This window comes from Dermacentor andersoni, chromosome 2 (genome assembly GCF_023375885.2).
Source record: "Dermacentor andersoni chromosome 2, qqDerAnde1_hic_scaffold, whole genome shotgun sequence".
Classification (NCBI taxonomy): Eukaryota; Metazoa; Arthropoda; class Arachnida; order Ixodida; family Ixodidae; genus Dermacentor; species Dermacentor andersoni.
The window spans coordinates 254597762-254623198 of NC_092815.1; positions in this window are offsets into that span (position 1 = coordinate 254597762).

A 25437-nucleotide genomic window follows, 5' to 3' on the forward strand; every position below is an offset into this window, starting at 1 on the left:
GACGTCATCACGTGACGTCATGTCACGTGACCTACTTGAAGGTCACTTGAAGGTCAATGGTGGCCACCACCGGGAGGCGACTGACGGCGCAATATGAGGCTCCATCTGCAGCCTGTGTGACGTCATCACGTGACGTCATGTCACGTGACCCCACTTCAGGGTCAATGGTGGCCACCGCCGGGCGTCGCGCGAAGGCCCGAAACCTACGTTAATATGCTTCGCATAAAAAGTAGGGTAGCTTCGCTTCGGCAGGGTCCAGCTGGAACGGGAAGGCGGAGAGAAGAGTCCAGGTGGTGCAGGTGGTTGCCATGTAAACTTGGGATGTTCCACAAAGGAAACATGATATGAAGTGTGAGCATTCGAAGTTTATAGCGGCATCTGTCCTTGGCAATGCTATGGACTCCTCTTTACCGCCTTGAAGAGCCTACTGAGCAGCGTTAACGGAAAGTTTGTTACATATGACGCTACCTAGACTTGGAAGCCACTGAAACGTCACGTGATGTAGTTTCTCAGCCAAGGTATGTATTAGTTCTCTAATCTCAAATAACAGTTATCATGTGGTCCGCGCCACAGGGATTATAGTGAGGACTGCAGTGCTGCCTTTGAGTCATTGAATATTGACCATATTCAAGGTTCTTGGCTGACGGGGGGAGACGACGTGCAGCGCGAGGAGCTGCAAGTTCCCCAGCGGTCATCGTCGTTGGGTGACACGTCTTGAAACTGACAGTACTGGCTCTCACTCGGAAAAAAACACAGATCCAGAGGAACAGTCGGGAGTTGTCGATTCATCTGTATAAATATGTACGTGGTCGGCGTGCCCCTCGTGGAAAAGGAGCAGAGTTGCTTGTTTAAGAGCAGATGATGACAGCTCACATTTTTTTCTGATTCCTGGTAAGGTGAAGTGCACTGCAGGTCAAACTAAACACCAAGGAGCAATCAATGGCTTTCTTGCGAGGATGAAGCCTGGTGGGTGCAACAATACTAAATCATAATACAAGACGATGCTTGCGGCCTTTCTGGCGGTAGTGTTGCGTGATGATGGGAACGGGTTCGTGCAAAGTGCCTAATGCACACTCCCAGCACCTCCACCGCAATTTGCGTTTGTATTGAGTGGTCACGGATGATAGCAATAGTCGCCGCTGTTTATCCGTACTGACCAAGACTTGGAGGACAAATCTCCCTGCTCTACATGCTATTCCGGCTCGGGTTCTCAAAGTTTTCTTGGTATGCCCAGATGTGCAAACGGACGCAAATTTGAGATCGAGACACTGGAGCACCAAAATCAATTAAGAACGCAAATAACTTCGCTCCTTATTGATTTAAAGGTTGCTATAGCGTCGCGGCTGCTGTTACAGATGACTTGCAGAAACGCTATGCACTTCTGGGAGTGCAGTACTTTAGGGTCACAAATATTTAGGCTGCCTCCATTTTTAGCAGGTGAAACACCAAGTGAGAGGGCGGCAGCACAGGTTCTACAAGTCACATAATTCTAACGCTCAACAAGCGTGCGAATGACCGCTGACTGCTTGCGTTAAGCGTAGCAAACGCATTTTTGTAAACTCGAAAAGTTAAATCGCCGTCACATTTGGCTCGCAGATTAGTGAATTTTTTCATTTGCATAAATTTCCGACAACGCAAAGTGCTCTTGACTCGGTGGTTGGATTCGAACATATACTTTAACAGAGAGGAAAAATGCCACAAATAGGTGCGCACGTCTACGGCAAATCGCCGTGAAACGCTTGCGGATCTTCAGCGCTGTTTCGGGTCTTTGGAAATTATTTACAATTGCGGATAGGTAGCTCGCAGTAAACGAAATGAATGTGGCGTATAAGTTTACGTAAACAAAACAAAGAGCAATGGCGGTGAAAAAATATAATCTTCGTTGTATATCTGAAATTAAGCTGAGCTGCGCTAGGCTGCCTTGCGTCTGTAGTCGAGGGTACTGTAGTCGAGGGTGCTGTAGTCAAAGGTACGCAATAATCTTGATTTAGGATTTCTTAACGTTCTTTGCAACGTAAATATACACGGAAACTGCAGTATCTCGTTAAAAGAAAACGAAAGATACAGCCGGGTTTCGAACCACGACCTCGTGTAAAGCAACAGACCATTATTGTCACTGAGCCAACGTGGTAGGTTTCGCGAGTATCAAATTGGTCGTGTACATCGATTTATATTCGGTTTCATACCGTTTCACCAAACCTTAGCTGCACGCGGCATAAGGATGCCGCGTGCACAATGAAATACATGGCTTCGGACGTCTTCCCTTAATGCGAGTGTGCGAAAAGAACGGAACTGTTCAAAGTTCTTCAAAATAATGCGCCTTACTTAAAGCACTTCAGTGAAGCATGTCTTTGAACATTGACCAGTTACAGATGATTTTATGCATTTACTCCCGTCGCTTACCAACGCATCAGGAATTGTACTCGGCTTGTACACTTCCACTATGTGAAAAATAAATCAGAAACAGAAACGGAGACATCTGTCTGTGGCAGTAAACATAACGCTAACAGCGGCGCTATCTTGTACAAATGCACTTCTCGGACGTCCGGTTTCAGGAGTGACATCACAAAGTGGGCCGCCCGATGATTTTGTAAGTACGGAAGGAACAGTACAGTGTTTCGTCCCAACCCGGCCAATTAGACGTTTGCCACGAGGCAACCACACCCATTCATCAGCGCCTATTCAGAAGTCAACGCAGCGTCGACACCGACTATTGATCGGTCCACAAAAGGACCCTCTACCACTACGTGAAGGCTTGAACTACCGATGAAAAGGGCGAACTTCGAATGCTACCTAAGAACAGCGCCGACCTCGGATTCCCAGATAGTGGCACGCTTGCTAAATTTGCTAAATTTCCTAAATATGCTAAATTTGCTAAATATGCGGGTTATATTTAGCACTATCGCAGGTTGAGTGCAGCGGAACAATACGATCATAATTTACCGGGATACATTCATCAGATTTCCAAGCCTAGGCGCTTGAGGAAGACGACGGTATTAAAAACGGAGACCGTTCGTGCAGAGAGTAGCTGACGTGCCCTGAAGTGAACACAGACGTTCAATATGCTCCTGCATGTGCGCTTCCGAATGTGGAGCCAGTGTGCCTAGTGTCAAATAAACCCTACTGCATTCCTCCTGACGTACTCGTCAGTGGGCTTGGAGATTCCTGGCCCAAACACCGCCTCAAGCTGCAACAACAGTCAATAGAGGAGTGGTTGACGTCCCAAATGTATGCGTCGTCTCTTTGTTGTCTGCTTCGGGACGGTACAGTGAACTGATGATTGTTTGTCGCGTTTTATTAAATATATATTTAATTTCAAAAAGAACATCTTTTTTCTTAGCATGGTCGTGTGCGCTTAGCCCCGGACTGGGGTTGGCCGACAGGCAACGGCTCAGCGGAAAAGTGGCAGCGGCGCTTAATGCCGACGGCCCCAATTCTAAGATGGTTGAGCAGTGTCAGGGCGGAAACAAGTGCACGAGGCGCGGCACCATGGAGCCTTGGCAAGGGAGAGTGAGCGAACGCTTTTTGGTGTGAAAGCATATTTAGCGCCAGCAAAACAAGGGGTGAAGAGAGACGACAATGCGCTAACGAAGTTAGCGCATATTGGTGTTCTCTCCCTTCCATCCTTGTTTTGCTGGCGCTAAATATGCTTTCAGTTTAACAACACGCCCAACAAATGGCAATGCTGAAATTCTTAGTGTATCCAGCCTATGTTACAAGGTGCGTTTGTACTTGCAGTAGCACGGGTGGCGACCGCCTCCATGGCTGGCGTGGACGCGTCCTCCAGATATCAGGCGCTGTTACATACGGGACCTTTTCCTGAGCCTACTTCGAGTTCACCAGACCACATCGAGTCGCATCACAGCTAGGTAAGGAGCGCAGAAGCACATCTATCACGTTGCCGAGGCGCCGCACGTCCAAACAAGTTGGCGTCCCCCACCTCGTGCGCCGCAGGTGGAGCTATTCACTGCTTGACTCTTCCCGAAAGTGTAGCGGGAGCCTGGCACGGTTCCAGGTAACGTGGGTCCCAAGGCAAGACGGCTGTAATGCACCGTGAAGCCCTGGCAGCAATACCCCCATCCGGCTTTGTGAAGGCAGTTGCAAGCCAAGAATGCAATACCGCAGGGAGAAGTAAGCCCCCCGGCAATTGGGCCCCAAGGAGCGACCCTCTGCGCCGGGTGTGACACAATCGCACGGGCGCCTACCATTGGCCGAAAATGACGCCACCTGAGCGGGCTCGCCGATTGGCCGAACGTGACGTGACTTCGAAACACCGAAAGGGTTAAACGCCAGAGACCGGGAGCAGCAAGGAAGCATTCCTTCATTTATCTCTTTCGAGCTTCTTGCCACGGGCCGCAGCGTCCGAGTTGCTGCCGGCCCGTAATGACTTTGTGACTGTTAATTTCTTTGTACTCTCATTGTAAATGATGTAAATAAATGTCCAGTTTTCATCTCAAAGTCCTCCTCAACCTCGGCCAACTCCTGCACCCAACGGCAAGGTCCACTATCTGGGGGGCAGCAATTGGGATTGTCCTCCAGATCCAATAGCGCTCAGGCCCTCATCGGCGTTCACAGCCTCGTGTTCGAGTCTCCAGTTGATGCGGTAAGTTTATGCATGAATATCATCAGTTTTTAAGCGGACCGAGCGATGTAATTAGAGAACGTCTGGGATTTGGTACCCAAGGGGAAGAGCAGCGTGGCTCATGTTCACGAAAACAACTCTTTGTGGCGCGTTCGTAGTGCTTAGCTGATCGCAGGTTTGGTTTGTGCTTTGATATTCACTAAAAGAGGCGTTTGTGCGTGGCCAGTAATGGATGGGTTCATTAGTACACAGTAGTTGCCTCGTGTCGCTCGCGACCGTGATTACTAATGTGTTAGCTGTATATCTCCGCAACGCATCAATCCATTGCAAAGGGATGCTTTTGACTTATGTTTCACACTTAGGCACCGGAAGAAGGCCCCAGCTCGACTTTGGCGCCCACACCGAGCAAGCAGGTCAGCGCCCCGAGCGAGCAGCCCAGCCGAATGGCAGGCACGGTCGGTGTCAGTTGGCACGGCTGCGGGTACCAGAGGTATGTCATGTGAGTTCCAGCGTGTTTACAGCAACATGTGTTTATTGCAGCAGCGTGTTTATACAAGCACGTAACTAGTGTTCTAAGTTTACGCTGCGTTTACTCTTTTAAATTAGCAGCAGGTGGACAGCAACATAGGTCCCTTCCGGCAGACTTCCTGTTCAGCCACAGCCTCGACGTGCTGGCATCGCGGAGTTGGTGTCGAGAATGTCAGGCCAATGTTCCCGCAGCCTAGACCAGGCCGACAACATTGTCACGGTCAGTTGGTAATTTTATGGCATCCCTGTATTTGACAACAAACGGGCTGAGAATGTTTTACCTGCGCCCCTACATACGAGACGCATTGAAGAAATTAAAAAAAGGAAAATGCATTCCATAAAGTAATCATCTCACTTTTCAGCACAGACACCCTGCTGCACAATTTCCTTTTTTTAAATGACAACACATACGTAGGGGACACATACATTCAACGTAGTCCACAAATAGGTTTTGCAGCCTTGAAAGCAAACGATGACACAAGTGAGGACACCCTAAAACTTGTGGGAGGCTCATACAAGGTTAAAGGTTAAGTAACCATGTTCTTTTTTTAAATAGTGCTCCCTGCATGAATTCAGAATTTGCTGCAATACGTCAATTCTCTAAGCAAAAAAAGAAAAGCGAATTATTTATTTATTTATTTTAAATACTTTCAAGGCCCGCAGGCGCTACAGGAAGGAGTGGTAGATATGCACAGAAAAAGAATGCAGATCAATAAATAAAATATTTGTTAGATGGCATGGAAAACAGCAGTCTTGAACCTCGATGAGTCTATAATAGTAGCGACCGATGCGGGGAGGTGGTTCCAGTCATTGCAGGTGCGAGGTAAAAAAGAGTAATAGTACGCCTTCGTGCGACAAGATGGCATGAAAACTTTATGGAGCTGATTGCTGCGGCATGAAAAGTACGAAGGAGGAGTAAGAGGTTTTTCTTTTATTACCGGGTTGTGGTAAATCTTGTGGAAAAGGCAGAGGCGACTGTATGCACGACGTACTGAAAGTTCCGATATGTTAAGGGTTTGCTTCATGAGTGTTACGCTAGCATGACGAGAGTAATTAGAGTAAAGCGGGACGCGCGGTTCTGAATGGCTTTGAGGGAGAGGGTTAGTGATACTTGAGGGGGATACCAGATGGCCAAGGCATATTCTAATTTTGATCGAACAAATGTTTTGTAGAGCGTCAGTTTTAAAGATGCAGGAACGGTGGAAAAGTTTCGGCGTAGATAGCCTAGCGTGCGATTAGCGTTAGAAGTTATAAATTCAACATGCTTGTGCCATGATAAATCGTGAGTGATGTAAAGGCCGAGATACTTGTAAAAATTAACTTGACAGAGAGGAGCGGTATTCAGAAAATACATGCTTGTGTCAGTATTGTTAGAGCGGCGTGATATGCGCATATATATATACATTTATTTACGTTTAGTTTCATGTTCCACGCATTGCACCATATAGATAAATTGTTAAGGTCTTCTTGTAGTTTAGTGGAATCGGCGGGGTCACTAATCTTATGATATATTACGCAGCCATCAGCAAATAGGTTAATTGAAGACGATTTCACGCAGTCCGGGAGATCGTTATTATATATTAGAAAGAGCAGAGGCCCGAGGACGGACCCCTGCGGGACCCCTGATATAACCGATGAAAAAGCAGAGGAAGCGTTATTGGCAGTTACATACTGAGTTCGATTGGAAAGGAAGTCCTTAATCCAGGCCAATACTAAAGGATCAATGTTAAGCTGATCGAGTTTATGGTTTAGTAGATCGTGCGTTCCGGTATCAAAGGCCTTAGCGTAGTCCAAGAAAATACCGTCAACGTTAAAGTTATTGCCAGAAGCAGCAAAAAGATCATTAGTAAAGCAAGCTAGTTGGGTTTCACACGAGTACATTTTTCTGAAGCCATATTGACAGGAATGAAAGAATGAATTGGTTTCCGAAAATTCAACAAGGTGAGAGTAAATGATATGTTCCAAAAGTTTGCGTGGGATGCTTGTCAATGAAATGGGACGGTAGTTCTCGGGAGCATGCGCATTGCCTGACTTTGGGACTGGAACCACCTTTCCTTTCTTCCAGTCACGCGGGAGCGAAGAATACTGCAACGACTGAGCAAAACTTTTACAAAGAATAACAGATGAAAACACCTCAGTGCATTTCAATATCCTTGAATTAATACTATCAGGCCCACTGGCAGACGAAATTGCAGATTATTAATTAGCCGGCTAATACCAACCCAGTCAATTATTATGCGATCTATCACAGGGAAGTTTGAACTTGGTGCACTCGGTAAATTGACGATGATGTTGGCATTGAGGAAAGAGACAAACTGCTCATTCAAAACGCTGCAACGTTGATTAGGTGGAACACTGGTGCCATCAGGGTAAGTTAAATGTATAATGTTTGTTTTAGTGCCTATAACAACACTCCAAAACTTGCGCGGAGTCGTTTGAAGAAACGAGGGCAGTGTAACACTCAAGAAGGTAGTTTAAGCGTTACTAGTGATTTGGATGTACTCAGTTTCCTCTTGACGGTACGTTTACCAATGAGCGGAGAGATTTGATTGCTTGGCTGGCGGAATAACCGTTTCTTTGTGTTGTGCAGGCGTTTAAGAGAGTTGTTCAACCATGGCGATCTAGTGTTTGAGGGTATCTTTCGTTGAGGTATATTACTGTCAATTAAAGATAGTAGTTTATTTTTGGAAAGTTGCCAGTGATCCTTAACTGAGCGTTCGTCAAAATCAGGGATGTAAGCAGCTCTGAATGTTTCCATTTCTGCCGTGATAGAAGCCGTATCGGCGTGCTTGTAATCGCGAACAACCTTGAAGCTCCTTTTAGTAGAAACATGGGCACGCAAAGTGAAATGAATAATACAGTGGTCACTGAAACCAGGGATATAAGTAAGTTTGGAAACCAGACCAGGTGTAGTAGTAAAAATGAGATCAAGGATATTAGCGGAAACTGCAGTAGTACGAGTAGGTTCATCAACAAGTTGTGTGAAGTTGAAATCGGAACAAACACCAAGAAACTCTGCGCATTCCAAAGAATTTTTCGTAATACTGGCGGTACCACTGTGCCATGAGATGTTTGGAACGTTGAAATCTCCCAACAGAAAAAAAGGCAATGTGGGGTATCGCGTAATTATATTATTTACGACGTCATGAAAGAGAAAGAGATAGAGTAATATAGGAAGGCAGGGATGTTAACCAGTCAATAGTCTGGTTGGCTGCCCTACGCTGGGGGAAGGGAGAAGGGGAAGCGAGAGAAGGGAGAGGTTCATCACTGAAAGAACGGGGTGCTTGGGGGTCTGTAACATAAGCAAAAATGCAATCCCTATTGTCAATGGTAATATGCACGCACACCACTTCTAAAGCTGACACGACTGGGACACTTCACCAATTGTCATCCTGCTGTTGCAAACTCGATAACGGTTCCACTTGAGGAATGCGTTTGACCAGATCACAGAATATGAATTCATGAGCCACATTTGTCCGTCAATACAAAGAGTGCATAGCTTCTCCGTCTAACTGCACACCACTTACGGATGCCGTTGGGCCACTCAATTTTCCACGGAGAGGAAAATGTGCATAGGTTCTGAGGAAAATGTGCGTAAGCTTAACATTTCTGGCATACTTCTTGATTTCCCGATGCTTCGAGAGATGAATGATGCGGCAGTGTGAATGGCCACAACTCTTCAACGCCTCACCGACGAGGCTAGCCTACAAAGATTGCCAGGCAGCAGTTATGGTGTAGCAACATGGTGAGGAGTTGGGTGAACTCCACCGCATCGGCGTCCTGGCGCAGGCCCTCGGCACGTCTATCCAGCAAGGGGCCGCAAGAAGGGAGTGACCAAGTGGGAGTTTCATTTTCTTTTTTTTTCTGGAGCGAGGGGCGAAACAAACGAAATGCGTAAGTGGGCAGTGCAATATAATTTTCTTCTGTTGAAATAGTGCTGCCATACCGAATTGTTTATTTTTCGATCTATTTTTCTTTTGTACTGCAATTTCAGGCAAATGTGAGCTGAATCATGTCAAATGGGAGGTGCTTGTTTAGAGCTGATGGGATGTTTAAATGGACAAATAACAATGTCTTTGCGAGCTCACTATATTTTGTTGAAAAAGACATGCCCAGACACAGTAATGTTCTAATGATCTGTGCACGGTACAAATGATCTGCCACGAAGTTTTTTTTGCCACTTCACCAGCATCGACGAATGTGATACAATGACTACACGTTTTTGTGATACTTGTGCACATGTTCATTCCTTATTTAAAGCCACTGCATTGCAGTGCAGCTTTCTGCTGGCTTCATATTCTGATAACTCTGATATATTTTTCTACGTTCCACTTTCGTGGTCCTACTGCTTATTACTTAGCATGCTTATTTGTACTGCGATGCTTCTAATGCTGCTACAAGGGTGTAGGTGTGATGCTAAGACATACGTTTTGTGTGGCAGTGTTTCGAACTAGTCAGACTGATTTGTTGCTTTTCCAGCAGAGACACATGAGCCAGGGTCTACCTGAACGGCAAAGAATAAAAAGAATGCCTGATGCTTTGAACCTCGCTTCTTGTCAGTAAACCATACGCCATATTAAACATTTGGTGCCGAAGACCCGGGATCTTCTACCGGAGACCACGGAAGGCTACGACTGAACTGACCATCATGGAGAGGCTGCGATCGAAGCGGACAAGGCAAAAGCTCTTCTCAGCGATGAAACAGCCGCGCTAGATCGGCTCAACACTATTTACGGGCGTATCAAGGTGAATAACGATGAGCTGAACAAGATCAACCAGGAGCTAGAGAGCCACAGAGTTGATGAAGAGGTTGAGCAAGAATACAACGCCGTTATGGAATATGAAGACAACGCTACCAGCGTCATGAGTGAGCTGCTTAGCAAGCGAGACCCTGTTGTAACATCATCAACACCGGAGCTTCGGACTTCATCGACAGTCAGTACAGCGGGATTCTCTGGAGCCAAGCTGCCCAAGCTTACCATCGCCCCATTTGCTGGTGATTTGTGTCGATGGAACGACTTCTGGGAACAATTCGACCAGATGATTCACGGCAACGGAAGCCTCACAGCGACGGACAAGTTTAATTACCTGAGGTTCTTCCTAAGACGCAACGCAGCCTCAGCTATTGTCGGGCTGCCTGCAACAAAAGCTTGCTACAAGCACGCCATCGATATACTGAATAAACGCTTCGGCGATAGAACAAGACTTGAAGAGGAGTACTTCTCCAGGCTTCGTACTTTGCCTACGGTCCGTTCAAGTGACCCGACAGGTTTTCGCAAGCAGTACGACCAGATCATCATCAACATACGCGGACTGGAGACATTGGGGGTTACCATGGTGTCCTTTTCCACAATGTTGTGCTACCTGTTGCTGTGCGCTTTACCACACAATATATGGTTCAGTACCACCGGTCTGGCGCCATTCGGGCGACAAGTGATATCAGCAATGCAGTGTCTATTATGGAGCTGGAATGCCTATTAAATTTCCTCTCCATCGATTTGGAGAGCTTAGGGAAAAGCCAGTTTGCGAATCCAGGAAGAGAGAATGCGCCAAACAAATTTCGCCATTTTCGTGACTTGAAACCCGCGTATTCAGTCCTCCAAAACAACACTATGAAAGTACCTGAGAATTGTGTTTTGTAAGTCGAGTCAACATTCCACGGACGACTGCGCAGTTGATCTCCCACTATCGCAAGAGAAGCAAATTTTATCAGGAGACAAGAGGTGCTTTCGATGCACGACTAAAGGTCATAGGGCGTGTGATTGTAGACGCAAGGTTACCTGCTCTACCTGGACGTCATGTGACAAGTGTATGTGATCCGCAAAAGGTAAGCCAGAAGAAACGGGAAAACGGCAGAACCACTGCCAGAATACCAATGAATCAAAGCCCAAACACGACTGTGTGCGCATATTTAGGGAAACATTGGCGTACCATCGAGGATTCATTGACCATCGTCCTCCTGCAGACGTTCCGAGCTTGGGCAGTAACAGACGTCACCTATCAGAGGTTTCATAGATGGAGGCAGTCAGAGCACGTTCCTCACAGAACGGCTATCACGACAAGTTGCAGTGGATGGGCTCTACCATCATTGCATTCAATACGTTTGCAAGCAAGTCGAATTGAGCAGCGCCGAAGCGGCGTGTTGTGCAGCTCCGTCTGCGGAGCCAGTTCTCTGACATGGAAGTTGCCTTGCAAGCAATAGAAATTCCACACATATTCCAAGATATCAAGGCAAGCACAACCAGCTCACCGTTCGTCGCGGAAATTCAAAAGTCTGGAAAGGACATCGCTGATCACCTGTTATACGAATCCGCTGTCGGGGAAGCAGTCATAAGCGTTCTCATAGGTTCCGACCAAATGTGGACTGTGATGACGGGTGAAGTCACTCGATGCGAGAACAATGAGACACTGATCGCTATCAACTCTAAGCTAGGGTGGATGTTTCAAGGCAGCACCAACTGCATGGCAACAGATATAACAGCTTCGCGGATCATCGTCTGCGTACTGAAGACGAGTGTACAAGAGAGCGACAAATTCCTCCGCTCATTTTGGGAACTCGAGAGCGTGGAAATATCAGACGCCTTTGACAATGAGAGCAGGCTCAGTCCGGTATTGATGAAATTCAAAGAAACCATCACACTTACGAACGAAAGATACGAAGTGATGTTGCCCTGGAAGGAAGAGGTCGATCTCTCGGACAACAAGCAAGTCACAATAACAAGATTAGGAAACTTGTCTCTAGACTGTCGAGCAAGGAAACACCTTTATAAACGTATGACAGCACCATACGGGAGTACCTGCGCGCTGGACATGCGGAGATTGGGGACACCCCTGGATCCGACAAAGGTTAATTACGTGCCGCACAGGGAAGGGATTCGAGAGCACGCATTTTTCCCATGGGAGACGCACCAACGAAATAAAGACTGGAGATATCGGCATACTCCACGCCGATAAATTACCTCGACAAATGTGGAAACTCGCAAGGGTTCAAAGTCTATAAAGGTGTTGATGGCCATGTCCGCTCTTGCAAGATTCAACAACAGCAAGGAGTTATTACCACCAGACCGATACAAAAGCTTTATTCGCTCGAGCTGAACGAGTGATTTGGCGGCCGGGAGTGTGTTGAATTAATCTCAGCACAGTCTCGGATCGAAGAAGAAGAAGCGTCTCCTTCCGTTCAGGTAGCCCCTGGCTGCACGTGCTCGTGAGCACGGGCTCCCTCCAGGAAGGAGGCGCTTCTTCCCTGGCTCGGTCCCGGGTTCCGGCATCAAAAGTTTAAGATGGCGTACGGTTTACTGACAAATAGCGAGGTTCAAAGTATCAGTCATTCTTTTTTATTCTTTTCCGTTGAGGTAGCTCCTGGCTGCATGTGCTCGTGAGCACGGGCTCCCTCCAGGAAGGACGCGCTTCTTCTTCGATCCGAGAGTGTGCTGAGATTAATTCAACACATTTCGTCTGAAATTGTACTTTTTGTTGAGCGCAACGGGATGCGCTCGGCCATCATGATGGTCAACTTAACGTGTACACAGAAAGAAATTGAAATAGAAACTTGATTCATTCGAGTCATAGGGATCACGTTGTGCTCTAATGGGGGCAAGAAGCATGTTTGTTCGGTTTGAACTTGTCGGGCCCTTGGGTCCTCCTCTGCAGCGCACACGGGGGAGGCCTTTGAAACGTGCGCCATAACAGCACTCGTTGCATGCAGCATGCGCACCGATCGCGTGAGCGTAAGAACTCGCGCGGGGGCTGCTGGGAAGGCGGCCGCCTGATAAGAAGGCAGCGGAGATGGCTGAGACGGCACTCGGGGCTTTATTGGGGGCGTGGGCCTGTTGCGGCGCTTGTGAGGCGCGGCCCGTCTAGGTTTTTTTCCGAGCGTACTGCGGAGCGAGGGAAAAGCGTTTTGGCATTGCGTCCGCGTGAACGAGGGCTTTTGTTGTTCACTTTTGCGACTGGGTCTGCGCGCCCGCTTCGGTGCTTGCTTGCTCTTTCGCCTTACGCATTCTGTTATCAAGCGTAAGATTGTGGTGATTGATGGTTTGTGACGGCCGTTCTTTGGTCGCTCCCCTTTTCCTGTACATTTGGTTGCCTTGCTCTTCTGGTGCTTGCTTCTTCATCTTGTTCTTTTCTGCTATCGGCCACGAGACTGCGGTAATCGTTTGAGTGCTTCGCTACTTCGTAAATAAAAGCTGTTTCTATTTTCTTTGTGCCACTGGTACTTTGTCATGCGGGTCGCAGCTGTAGTGCTGGTCGCAGTAAAGGCGAGGGACCTCCATCTGGCGCCCAACTTGCTGTTCTTTCTTTCTTGTCGTTTCTCGGATTGTTCTGCATGAGTACGCTTCCGCACCGCAGGGACCACGAGCATGGGAAAAAGGGAACGGCCCCCATCTCGAGGCAGCTGGCGATTCCTCCTAGGCCCTAATTGTTTCGCTCCGATATCGGGTCCCACAGCTAACGCATTAGTACCCAACCGCTCTGAGCAGCCTATAAGCTCAGTCAAAATTGTTATTCCGGTTCTTGCTCCCCCTTGTGCCCCGCTATTCCGCGCTATCCCGCCTCCACAGAACCACTTGACCATTACTTGACCATTCCGTCGCACCATTCTGCCCGCGTCCAATTTGAACGCCAGAGATGCAGCGCCAACATTTTAATGCACCTACGTTCGGGTAAAGTCACGGAGGGCTCGGTTGAATCCTACTCACGAAATCACCAGTACAATGCCTGACGAGAAGGGCCAGGACGCTCCCGTACAATATGTCCAGCATTGTTGCCCAGCTGACCGCACTGCTCAAGCATCAGACAAACATAATGCCAGGAGCTAGTTTCTGTTTGCAGCTAGTTGTGCCTACATATGAAGGGCACACAGACACAAAATCGGTGGCGGACTTTCTTCAGGAAATGCAAGATCACCGCAATGCGGAAGCCATTACGGGTGACGTTCTTCTTCAGCGCGAAACGCGCTGAAGAAGTAAGGACCCAGTAAGGGCCCGTGGCCCTTACTGGGTCCGCCGCCCGCTGGCGTCGTCGCCAGTCATTCCAAATTTCCCCCCGACTACGTTGTCCACATGAAAGACGAGCTTCGCACCCGTAGTCAGGCGGAGGATGAAAGCCTCCAAGAATACATACTGTCCTTTGAGGAGCTTTACGAGAGCGCAGACCCTTCAGCACCCGAAACAGAAAGAGTCACCCGGGCAATCCGGCAATCTCACTCACGCTTTCAGGCTTATTTAGGTGAACATACGTTCTCTTTGCTTGAAGATCTCGCTAAAGCGGCGTCCGATATTCAGGCGCCGATGTTGGAAGAGCTCACTTACCAACTTCCACCCCCGCCTCAGGCTTCCGTCGAGCCGTCTTGCGCATGCCGCGGTTCTCTAATTGCAAGCCCGGGGAATGTGGGATCCACCCGGGATCCACCGCTTTCAAGGGCGGTGGATCCGTTCAGTCGCCGCACCTGTGCCACCCAGGTACCCTTCCAGCCTCCGGTCCAGGAACTTGCAACAACGCGTTGAGGCACCCAGGGCCGCAGCAAGACTGCAGCGGCCACCGCCCAGTAAGGCGCAGAAGATACAAGCAGGAGAACTCCAGCCTACTTCTAGTGCGGGGGACCTGGCCACTACGAGAGCCAGTGCCCGAGCCCCCCTGGCTACCGCCAGCAGCGAAACGACGAGGGCCGGTGTTGGTGATCAGCTACCAGTCGCCGGCCAACGACCTACCGCGCGCCGAGGTCCCCTTGCTACGTGCAGGCTCCGGAACGTCCACTCTGGCAGCAGCCGAGCCTTTCGTGGTGTCATTCGCAACATCGACGCGTCTTGCAGCAGCCGTCAAGCCTCGAGCGGGGCAGGCGCTTCGAAGGCTACGGAAACCGGGTGTTTTGGTCGTATCACCCTCCTGCCGCCACGGCGCTGAGCCACGGACAACCTCGGCAATTGAAAGCGGGAAAGAGACGGCTCCTCACACTCGAATCACCACCGGCATCAATGGCAGCAGCTGTACCGGCAAGGTATTATCCCCCGAGCTCCAAGGACCAGGATCTCGGACAAATGGTGAACGCTTTGCCGTCTACATGCAGTTCGTCACATTGCTGGGCACATCTGCCCTGTCCGAAGCTTCAGTGGTTTCACCGGTCACGCCGTTTACGTCATCGACTATCGACTATGATGGCATGTGCATCGGCGACTGCGCATCTGCACAGCTCGCTAAACTTTTTGCTCTTGCAATGCAGATCGTCACCTTCGCTACCGTGCATATCCTGCTGCCTACGATAACCGCTGCTGCTACGTCAGCTTCGTCGAAGTGCGTGGCTGTGCCACGATACAGTCCACTAAACTGCTGCTGTTTAACATGCAGGTGCTCATCATTGCACTGATCGGCGCAGCTCTGCCCGCTACCATCTCGGCTGTCCCACACGCAACTTCAAACTGCTTGGAACCGTGCCTTGGCCGTGCCCCTGCTGTCTATCGCCAAGTCACGCTAGACCCCCTACGCTTCAACTAGCGCCGCCTCTGACGAGCGTGGTCAGCCCTACCACCAGGGAGCTGCCTGCGTCAGCAACATCTGGCAGATCACCTATAAAAGACCATCGCCTTCACGCCCAAACCTCTGGGCTCGGTGGCTGTGCCACGATGCAGTCCACTAAATTGCTGCTGTTTAATATGCAGGTTAGACAGTGTTATAGTATTTACGCTAAGAAATCAAGCGACTATGTTTTGGTACTGCTGCCGAGCTCCCAGTGTCTGTTTGCCATCGCAATGAATTGTATTCATTTCTCGCGCTCTTTGCTGCTACTGTCGGGTGACTTAGAAACCACCCCCGGTCCTGACTGTTACGCTATACTAACTGAACTAAAGAAGCTGTCCGCTAGGCAATCGCAGTTAATTAATGAGAAAAAAGCTTTAAAAAGCGAACTAGTCGAGACTAACAATTCGATTTCCGAACTACACAGAAGAATGCGTGCCGTCGAGAGCCACTGTAAACACATTGAGGATGTGCTGCGGCAGGTTGAAGCTTTTAAGACTTCTGCGGCCGTGACGACACGGGCAACCTCCGATATAGAAGCGCGCATCGATGACGCAGAAAACCGAGCCCGCCGCAACAACCTTATTTTCTTCGGTATCCCCGACCCAAGTGCGTCTGAATCCGCCGCTCAGGCAGAGGAAAAATCATTCGGCTTTGCGCAGACCAATTAAACATGACCGTGAATCCTGAGGAGATCGAACGTGCGCATCGTCTCGGCCGCCATTCTGATAACCGCAACCGTCCTATCATCGTAAAATTCCTTTTTTATAAAACAAAAGAAAAAATTCTCTCTAACGGCCGCAAGTTGAAAGATACTAACTATAGCATTCGCGAAGACTACTCTCGTACTGTGCAAAATGCCCGGAAACATCTTTTGGCTTTTGAGGACCAAGTCAGCTGCATTTTCATTACGTCACAAAACTCTGTTTATAGGATCTCCTAAGTACATGTACGACGAAACTACAAAATGTGTAAAAGCAATCCAATTAGCAATCGCTGCATCACCGTCATCCAACACACCGTTCGATAACGACAACCCGCATTAACAGTACTGTTTCAGCAATATATTCTAACATACGTAGCTTCCTTTCCAAACGTGACGTTGTATCTAATCTGGTTTTATCTTCTGGATGTAACTTGTTGATACTTACCGAAACCTGGCTAACCACTGACGTATCCGACGCGGAGGTCATGGATGACCTACTTGGTTTCCATGTTTTCCGTCACGATCGCCAGCACTCTAAAGGCGGCGGGGTGCTCATCGCCGTTAGTAATAGGATACCCTGTTCCGTTGTTCACAACCCAAAGTGACCTTGAAATATTATGGCTACTCTTTCGTGCAACCCCGCAAACTATTTTACTTGGCGTTTGCTACCACCCCCTGCGAGCAGACACTTGCTTTACTGAGAAGCTCAACTGCGTCCTAGATGTACGAAGGAAAAAATACACTAACGCTCAGATTTTGCTCTTTGGAGACTTTAATTTCCCTAATATCAATTGTGATAGCTATCCACCTTCGTCACATAGTACAACCGAAAATGATTTCCTCGAAGTCTGCTTTATTTCAACTTAACCCAGCTAGTCTTAGAACCAACACGCGTAGTGAATGACTCGGCCAACATTTTAGATCTCATATTAACTAACAATCCGTCTAGCCTATATTCGATATCTTATCTCCCGGCGATTAGCGACCATAAAGTAATCCACACTGTCTTTAACTTTACCTCTCCAAAACGAGAATCACGGAATAAAATAATACATCTATACGACAAAGGCCACTACGAATCCATTAACAACGAACTTATGTCCTTCTACCCCACTTTCAGGGATAAATTCCACAACCGCACACTTCAAGCATATTGGTCGATCTTCCAACAAAAAATCACCGACCTTGCTAATAACCACATTCCAGTTGTTTTAGTACCGACTAACAGCAATAAACCTTGGTTCACAAAAAAATTATCAACTTTAGAAGACAGGAAAAACTATTTTTTCGGTCGGCAAAGCACACCAATCGTGCTGTGGCCTGGGACAAATATTTCCAGGCAGAGAAAGTTTATCTCTCAGCTATACGCCGCGAAAAACACTCCTTTATCCATGACACGTTGCCTCGTGTACTAAGCACTAACCACCAGAAATTCTGGCAATTTCTAAACCCCAAGCAACCGCATGCTATCACTATCGCCGACCCTTAACGATATAGCAATTCCCGAAGAAGAGTGTGCTGATGCATTTAACCGCGCGTTTTCATCAGTATTAACCACTGAACCCGATGCTCTGTTACCTATACCACCATCACCTGTGCAATCTGTTATGTCACCCATCGAATTCACTGAACATGGCATAACGGCAATAATTGAAAAGCTAAATCTCTCGTCGTCATCGGGGGCGGATGAAATGAACCCTAAACTGTAAAAAAAATACGAAGCTCATCTGCGCATCGTACTTTAGATTATCTTCTCGCAGTCTTTATCCTCCAGCAACATCCCCGTCACCTGGACGAAAGGGCAGGTCGTTCCAATCTAAAAATCAGGTAATAAAAACTCACCTCTTAACTACAGACCGATTTCCCTAACCAGCGTACCCTGTAAGATAATGGAGCACGTCATTTTCACCCAAATTATGCACTTCCTTGACACTGACAACTTCTCTCACCCATTCCAACATGGTTTTCGTAAGGGTCTCTCGTGCGAAACGCAACTTGCTATGTTCGTTCATGACTTACAAGTTAATCTCGATGCTAACGCCCAAATCGATGCCACTTTTATGGATTATGCTAAAGTATTTGTCTGCATACAAAAGTTGATTGAAAACCTAAAAATATCTTCTTCATTAGGTGAAGATTCAATTAACTGTAAAATGCTCAATATTACTGAACCATATTCTTCCATTATGCTTTCGATGCTCTTTTCCCAGGCTCTAGGTTCCTCAGTTCTTCCAAGCGATTGGAATGTTGGCAAGGTTGTTCCGGTCCCTAAATCAGGTAACACTCATTCCCCCGATAACAATCGTCCTATATCACTGACAAGTATACCATGCAAAATATTGGAGCATATTGACACGTGTACTTATATATATCGGGCGACCACGTTTCGCCGCCTAACAAATCTTATCGCACAGCGCGGGACGCGCCTGCATGTATCCGAAGTTTCTGGAAAGTTATCGATGCTTCTATTCGCTGTATGTTGTCGCCGAACCTTGTGTTATCTGATTTCATCGCGTGACGCGAATGGTGTAGAACTTTGTGGAAGGCACGCGGGTCCCAACGATTAGTCTGGAACATTCTATGACTGCTGTATAAAAGCTGACACGCTGGACCCGCTGATCAGATTTTCGACGATCGCCGACTGTGTTCGCCGCTCTCGTTGTGCTTTAAGTGTAGCCTGTTTTGTGGGCACAGGTTCGCCCAATAAAAGCTAGTTTTGCCTTACACAGTATTGCTACTGTGTTCTTTGCCGTCACGACCACGCGACATCTGGTGGAGGTGCTTTTGGTCCATGTACCGGACGCCCCCGACAAGCCGTGATCCAAGCCCGGACCGTAAAGAGAGCAGCAACGTAGTCACGGACCATCGAGTAAGCCGTCGTCTACAACAGCTGCCCCCGGAACACGGACTTCTACCTGAGAAGACCAAGAAGATCGTGGCCAAGACAACCCCAATGGCTGCCCCAGCCACCCCCGTTGTCCTGCAACAACCTCGGGACCCACCGACCTTCCATGGAGCAGCAACTGAAGACCCGGAATCCTGGCTGGAGACGTACGAGCGAATCGCGACTTTCAACAACTGGGACTCCGACGACAAGTTGCGGCATGTATACTTCGCCACCAGAAGACGCCACCAACATGGGACCTGTTCCGTACCGGCTTCCTGCGCACCTTTACAAGCGTCGTGCGCAAGGAAAGGGCCGAAGCTATGCTGGACGCCCGAGTGCAGCTACCTAACGAGAACGTCGCCATATTCACGGAAGAAATGAACCGCCTGTTCCGTCACACCGACCCGGATATACCCGAAGAGAAGAAAGTCCGCCTTCTCATGCGTGGCGTGAAGGAAGAACTTTTCGGCGCAATGATACGTAGTCCACCGAAGACCGTAGAAGAGTTTCTTCACGAGGCCACCAGCATCGAGAAGACACTCTAAATCCGGAACCGGCAATTCAATCGCCGCACGAACTCTACCAACTACACAGGAATTCAGTCACTGGCCACCGACGACCTGCGCGAGACTATCCGAGCGGTCGTGCGGGAGGAACTACAAAAGCTGTTCCCGTCACCGCAGCCTCAAGTGGCTTCGATCGCCGACGCCGTACGTGAGGAGCTCCAACAACAACTCGGAGTAGCCCCTGAATCGCCGCAGCCTCAGCCGCAAGCGATGACATACGCCGCTGTAGCCCGCCGTCACGTTCCCCCTACGCGCCCACGGCAGGGCCCAGTGACGACACAGTTCCGTCGTCCAGCACCAACCCCGCCGCCAGCACGCCAACCCGTCACCACAGGCGGCATTCCAAGGAAGACTGACGTTTGGCGCGCCCCTGACCATCGCCCGCTTTGCTATCACTGCGGAGAAGCCGGGCACATCTACCGCCGATGCCCATACCGGGAGATGGGACTCCGAGGGTTCGCCGTGAACGCGCCGCGACCACATATTGGCGAACGACCTCGCGATATCGCCGACTACCTCGCCGCCACTCAGTGGAGCCCTCGACGACCGTCCCGTTCGCCATCACCAGGCCGTTACCTGTCGCCGCAGCGCCGACCATACACTGGCCCAGCCCGGGGCTGGTCTGCGAGCCCATATCCCGAAAACTAAAACCAGCAACCGATGGAGGTGCGGTTGCTGTTCGTCGAACTGACGAAGATCCTCCGACGCCGACGGAGACGCCGAAGAGACCATCTCCACGACATAATAATGACACGCCGCCGTCCCGACGAAGTCAGAAAGCCAAGACTACACCGACAAAAGACTACGTGACGACGCGACGTTCCAGCTTCAGTTTAACGCGACGCAGCCGTGATCCGACGCCAAGACCTAACTGCAACGCCAGACAAAGAACCACCGACCTCGACGTGCTTCTCGACGGCCACGCAGTTACCGCCTTAGTGGACACAGGGGCCGATTACTCCGTAATGAGTGGACACATCGCCGCCCAGTTGAAGAAGGTTGAGACCGCATGGGAAGGCCCTCAAATTCGGACCGCTGGAGGACACCTCATCACGCCGACTGGAATATGCACGGCAAGAATAACCATTCATAACCGGACTTACCCTGCCACCTTCGTTATCCTCCAACAGTGTTCACGAGACGTCACTCTCGGTATGGACTTCCTGAACCAACACGGCGCAATCATCGACCTGCAGTCGAAGCCTATAACGCTGTCGGAAGATAAAGCGACACCGCCGGAGAGCCCTCGTAGTCGCCACGCCTTGAGTGTGCTCGAAGATCAAGTCAGCATCCCGCCTCGCTCCAGCATTGTTATTTCGGTCGGCACAGAAACACCCGCTGACGTAGAAGGCGTCATCCAAGGCGACCAACGTCTATTGCTAGACCGTGAAATTTGCGTCGCAAGAGGGATCGCTCGACTGCATGGAGGGAAAACTGAAGTGTTGCTGACAAACTCCAGCCAGGAGTTCAAGCACATCAACAAGGGCACGACGATCGGGTACATTGAGGACATTCTGGAAACCAGTAATGCGTTTGTCCTCTCGGATTCCGCCGCATCTGCCCCGACGACCATGGTTCCCGAACCAAACTACGACATTAATCCAAGTCTCCCCATGGGCAAGCAGCAACAGCTCAGAAGTCTGCTCCGACGATACAAAGCCTGCTTTTCGACATCATCGAGGATTCGACAAACACCAGTCGCCAAGCATCGCATAATCACCGAGGAGTGCACTCGACCACTCCGCCAGAGCCCTTACCGAGTTTCGCCGCGAGAACGTGAAGCTATAAGAGAACAAGTCGACCAAATGCTGCACGACGACATCATCCAGCCGTCGAAAAGCCCGTGGGCGTCCCGTGTTGTCCTGGTGAAGAAAAAGGACGGAACCCTACGTTTCTGCGTCGATTATCGTCGTCTGAACAAGATCACGAAGAAGGACGTATACCCCCTCCCACGGATAGACGACGCATTGGATCGGCTCTGCAACGCTAAATACTTCTCGTCGATGGACCTCAAGTCTGGCTATTGGCAAATGGAAGTCGACGAAAGAGATCGCGAAAAGACCGCCTTCATCACCCCGGACGGCCTCTACGAGTTCAAGGTTATGCCATTTGGACTGTGTTCGGCGCCCGCAACGTTCCAACGGTTGATGGACACGGTTTTAGCAGGATTGAAGTGGCAGACCTGTCTCGTTTACTTGGATGACGTCGTTGTCTTCGCCGGCAATTTCGACGACCACCTTAGGCGGCTTGCAACAGTACTAGAGGCCATCATGTCATCAGGACTTACTCTGAAGCCGGAAAAGTGCCACTTCGCTTACCAGGAGCTTCTATTTTTAGGCCACGTCATCAGCAAATCTGGAGTCCGCCCCGACCCGCAGAAGACAGCTGCCATCGCAAAGTTCCCGCAGCCCATCGACAAGAAGGCAGTGCGTAGGTTCCTTGGCATGTGTGCCTACTACAGGCGCTTTGTCAAGGACTTTTCACGCACCGCTAACCCATCTAACCAAATGTGATGTCGAGTTCAAGTGGGAAACGCCGCAGGCCGATGCATTTTAAGAACTCAAACGACGCATGCAGTCGCCGCCCGTACTTGCGCACTTCGACGAGCACGCCGATACCGAAATTCACACTGACGCCAGTAGCCTAGGCCTCGGTGCCGTCCTATTCCAGAGAAAAGATGGACATGAACACGTGATAGCTTACGCTAGCCGGTCGTTGTCAAAAGCGGAAGGCAATTATTCTACAACCGAAAAGGAATGCCTCGCCATCGTTTGGGCTACAGCGAAATTTCGCCCTTACCTATATGGCAGGCCATTCAAACTGGTCAGCGACCTTCACGCGTTGTCTTGGCTAGCTAACTTAAAGGACCCTTCAGGACTGCTGGCACGGTGGAGCCTCAGACTACAAGAATATGACATCACTGTAACATACAAGTCCGGACGAAAACACTCAGATGCCGATTGCCTATCACGCGCCCCCATTGACCCGCCGCCGCAAGATGACGAGGATGACGACGCCTTCCTTGGCATAATAAGCGCGGAAGATTTCGCCGAACAACAACGAGGGGACCCGGAGCTAAAAGCCCTAGTCGAGTATTTGGAAGGGCACACCGACGTTGTCCCTAGGGCATTTAAGCGTGGATTATCTTCGTTCACGCTTCAAAACAACCTACTCGTGAAGAAGAACTTCTCACCAGTCCGCGCCAACTACTTTCTTGTTGTTCAGTCGGCGCTGCGTCCAGAAGTACTGCACGCCCTACATGACGATCCGACCGCTGGGCACCTCGGTTTCTCCCGAACGCTATCGAGGATACAAGAAAAGTATTACTGGCCGCAGCTAACCGCCGATGTCGCCCGTTACGTCAAGACATGCCGAGACTGTCAGCGACGCAAGACACCACCGACAAGGCCAGCGGGATTACTACAGCCGATCAAGCCTCCTCACCGACCTTTTCAGCAGATCGGGATGGACTTGTTGGGACCGTTCCCGACATCAACTTCCGGAAATAAGTGGATCGTCGTAGCGACGGACTATCTCACCCGCTTCGCTGAAACTAAAGCTCTACCGAAAGGCAGCGCAGCCGAAGTGGCGAAATTTTTCGTCGAGAACATCCTGCTGCGACATGGTGCCCCAGAAGTCCTCATCACCGACAGAGGAACGGCTTTTACAGCAGAGCTCACCCAAGCCATTCTGCAATACAGCCAGACAAGTCACAGGAGGACAACTGCCTACCATCCGCAGACGAATGGTCTCACGGAGCGCCTGAACAAGACCCTCGCCGACATGCTAGCAATGTACGTCGACGTCGAGCACAAGACGTGGGATGCGGTCCTGCCGTACGTAACATTCGCTTATAACACGGCGGTACAAGAAACAACACAGATCACGCCATTTAAGCTGGTTTACGGCAGGAACCCTACGACGACGCTCGATGCTATGCTGCCACACGTCACTGACGAGGAAAATCTTGACGTCGCTTCCTATCTCCAGCACGCCGAAGAAGCTCGACAGCTCGCCCGCTTACGGATCAAGAGCCAGCAGCGTACCGACAGCCGACAGTACAACCTGCGACGACGCTTCGTCGAGTACCAGCCCGGCGACCGTGTTTGGGTATGGACCCCGATACGCCGACGAGGACTAAGTGAGAAGCTACTGCGACGCTATTTCGGACCCTACAACGTTATCCGACGTATTGGCGCACTGGACTATGAGGTCGTGCCAGACGGCATTTCGCATTCACAGCGGCGCCGCGCACGATCTGAAGTGGTCCACGTGGTGCGCCTTAAACCCTTTTACGGTCGCTGACGAACTTCCTTATTTTGTTGTCTTCTTTGCTACGAGTGCTTTTCCTTATTGCTTTCGTTTGTTTGCAGCATCGGGTCGATGCTTTTTAAGAGGGGGTATTGACACGTGTACCTATATTTATCGGGCGACCACGTTTCGCCGCCTAACAAGTCTTATCGCGCAGCGCGGGACGCGCCTGCATGCATCCGAAGTTTCTGAAAAGTTATCGATGCTTCTATCCGCTGTATGTTGTCGCCGAACCTTGTGTTATCTGATTTCATCGCGTGACGTGAATGGTGTAGAACTTTGTGGAAGGCACGCGGGTCCCAACGATTAGTCTGGAACATTCGATGACTGCTGTATAAAAGCTGACGCGCTGGACCCGCTGATCAGATTTTCGACGATCGCCGACTGTGTTCGCCGCTCTCGTTGTGCTTTAAGTGTAGCCTGTTTTGTGGGCACAGGTTCGCCCAATAAAAGCTAGTTTTTCCTTACACAGTGTTGCTACTGTGTTCTTTGCCGTCACGACCACGTGACAATATTATACATTCTCATCTCACTGATTTCCTTGAGTCTAATTTCTTCTTTTCGACAGAATAACACGGTTTCAGGAAAACATTTTCATGTGAATCGCAACTCATATGTTTTACTAATGACCTATTTACCCATACTGATATGGGCTTCGATGTAGACTGCGTGTTTCTGGACTTTGCAAAAGCTTTCGACAATGTTTCACATGATCTCCTCATTCTTAAACTTAGCATGCTTAACATTGACCCTAATGTACTAAACTGGATTAAAAGCTTTCTGTCTAATCGAACTCAGTACGTTTCAGCGAATGAATTTTCATCCTCTCGCACTTCCGTAACATCGGGTGTACCACAGGGATCGGTACTCGGACCCCTGCTTTTCCTGATTTACATAAACGACCTTCCTAAATGCATTTCCCATTCATCTATCAAGCTTTTCGCAGATGACTGCGTCATTTATCGCAAAATAACTAACCACACTGATTCTGATAAGCTTCAAGACGATCTTAGAAGCATATCCAACTGGTGCGATAAATGGCTCATGCGACTAAACGCTAATAAATGTAAAACAATGCATGTATCGGGCCGCACTAACACTCACAACACGCGTGTTTACTTCACGATACTTCTCTTGAATCCGTCAACTCGTACAAATACCTAGGTGTCCATATTTCACGTAACTTATCATGGCATACGCACATTAAACACGTCACTAATAACGCTAATCGGGTTCTTGGATACTTGCGTCGAAATTTCTCTGCTGTGTCTATGCAGATAAAGCTTACCCTCTACAAAACATTAGTGCGACCAAAGCTAGAATATGCATCCACCGTATGGTATCC